Raw genomic sequence first — 2,829 nt, 5'->3', positions numbered from 1 at the left:
CCTGCCGCCGCACTCAAGACTCCGCTGCGGCCCCACCCACAGCTCGCCCGGAAGTTGGGTCGCTTACGCACGCAACCCGCGCCCGTGGCTGCGCGGGTCTTGCTGGGAAATGTAGTTCTCTAGCTTCTGAGCTCGGAAGCTTCGCACTGGCCTGAACTATCTGCCCCACAATTCGCCGCGGCCGAGCGAGCAAATCTTGGGCGACGAGCCTCGTGCGACGGCCCGTGCAATGCGAGTAATCCCTAACTGAAAGTTGTGTAACTTTCTGCCTTCGGAATGTCGGTTAAACCGCAGTTCAAGAGGCCCTGGGGGAAAAAAAAAAAAAGAGGCCCCGGGGTAGTAGGATATCCCCAGCAAATTAAACCCTGTGATTGTCCGAATCAAAATAGTCAGTACCAGCCATTTCAGCTCACTAATGTCTAGGATATTGATCTTATGCATTCCATTTTCATTTTTGACAATTGCCAATTTTCCTACATTAATACTTTACGTTCCAAGTGCCAATTGTTAATAGACATTTGCACCTTTTTCGTCTCATTTAGAGTCATCAGCAAATTAAAGCCCCAAATCTGTATTCCACCAACGTCATTGTGGTTGATTCTCCTTTGAAGAGGCAACTCTTCCCCAGTCGTATTTTGAATGTCTCCCAACCTGAAGGACTGTTTGGCACACTATCTGGCCATGTTTTGCTGCTATTCGAACAGCGACTCAACCCTCAGAAGTGGACAGTCTATCCCTTCTTCGGGCCCAATAGACAATATCATGATAAATGGTGAAAAGATTAAAATTGTCAAGAATTTTATTTGCTTGGCTCCACCATTAATGCTCATGGAAACAACAGTCAAGAAATCAAACAATGTGTTCCATTGGGCAGATCTACTGCACAAGAGTGCTTTCTTAAAAAGCAAAGGCATCACCTAGGGTCTATGCAGGGAATAGACCCTATCAACTAAGAAGCACACAAAGTAGAAAAATAGATGACAGACCTTCTTACACCAGACAGCTATGTGCAAAAACCTTCATCACAAAAGTAAAAAGCGAACCCACGGACTGGGGAAAAATCTTTAGCAATGATGCAACAGAAAAGGGACAAATCTCTCAAGTCCATATAAAAGGGCAATAAGAAAAACCAAACAAGGGCGCGGCCGGAAAGGCAGCCGCCCCCTCCCCCATCATGCACCGCGTGTTAGTGGGAAGCCTGGTGCTAAGCCATACTTAGACAACCTGCTTCTGGGTCGGGGTTTCTTACATAACAGAGCAGCTCCCTCACTGCGATCTATTGAAAATCAGCCCTCAACACAAGGGTTTGTAAGAAAAAAAAATTTTTTTAAAGAAAGAGAAATCAAATAATCCAATTTGAAAAGTGGGCAAATGATATGAACAGAGTTCACCAAAAATAACATCCAAATGGGTAATAAACATCTGAAAAAATGCTTACAGTCATTAACTATCTGGGAGATGCAAATCAAAACAATGAGATATCACCTTATATAGACAATGACAACCAAATGCAAAACAACAACAGCTGGAGAGGGTGAGGAGAGAGCAAAGCTGTCATATACTGTTGGTGGGTCTGTAAATATGTACAACTCCTGTCAAAAGGGAGATGGTGCTATCTCAACAGAGAATCGAAATTCCATACAACCGAGCAGTACATCTGCTGGGTTTATACCCTCAAGAACTAAGAAACATAATACAAACAGATGTGTGCACTCCTGTGTTCATCACACTATTGTTCAATATAGCAAGAAGTTGGAATCACCCCAAAGGCCAATCAGAAGAATGGATTTAAAAAAAAGAAAAAGGAACATGCACACGAGGCAATATATTCGTTACTAAAAAAAAACAAGGATGAAACTGTGAAGCACCTCTTGACTAGGAAGGACATGAAGAACATTATGCTGAGTGAAGTTAGTCAGTCACAGAAGGACAAATATTGTATAAGACTGCTGCTATACGGACAGAAACCAAGACAAAGATGTGTATACCAAAGAGAATAGACCTTGGAGGTTCCCAAGGAAGAAAAGGCAAGGATGGAAAGTTTAAGGTTGACTAGCAGGTAGACATTGTCTTTCGTGGAAGGGGAGATAGAAACCCATAAAAAGGGAGAAGAGAAATCAGGGGAGGAGGTGTATAGAATATGGCATGGGGGGGGATGATAAGGCATTTCAACTGTTGAGTGAAAACTTGTTTTTCTCACATTTAAACACTACACTTTATTCATAATAAAAAACTCTTTCAGAAAGTTTGCAAGCAGCCACTCACAATTTGACAGTTGGTTTTTATTCCTCGGGAGCAACCAAGAAAAAGGACTGCAGGCCATTTCTCAGAAAGTCAAAAGAAGCAGACTCAGGAGTTGGATCTTGGTCAAAAGGAGCAAATTCTTATTGAAAACCAGACCGTCTAGATACCTTGAGACTGAAGAAGCCCCTAAATCTATTGCCTGGCAACAACCTTTAAGTCGTGAACTGAAAATATCCCATGAAGTCATCTTAAACAACAATTTATCTCATTTAATAATGTTTGCCTTGAGCATTGCACTCTTTTTAAGACCTATCTCTGTGAAATTAATGGTCACTAGTGAGTCCCAAAGACTTAAAGGGGTGGAGGGTTGAAGCTACTAAAGTTGGCAAAGCCAATATGGACAAAGATGGGGAGAATGGTGGCACAATATGAAGAATGTCACCATTGCCAATGTATAGATAGTTTAGTTTTTCTGTGCATACTTTCTTTTTTTTTTAAATCATTATATTAGGGGCTCATACAACTCTTACCATAATCCATACATACATCAATTGTGTAAAGCACATTTGTACATTCATTGCCCTC

Source organism: Echinops telfairi, unplaced genomic scaffold (assembly GCF_000313985.2).
Source record: "Echinops telfairi isolate 266 unplaced genomic scaffold, ASM31398v2 ScPeMD7_7467;HRSCAF=8505_1, whole genome shotgun sequence".
Taxonomy (NCBI): Eukaryota; Metazoa; Chordata; class Mammalia; order Afrosoricida; family Tenrecidae; genus Echinops; species Echinops telfairi.
This window is presented reverse-complemented; position numbering follows the sequence as displayed.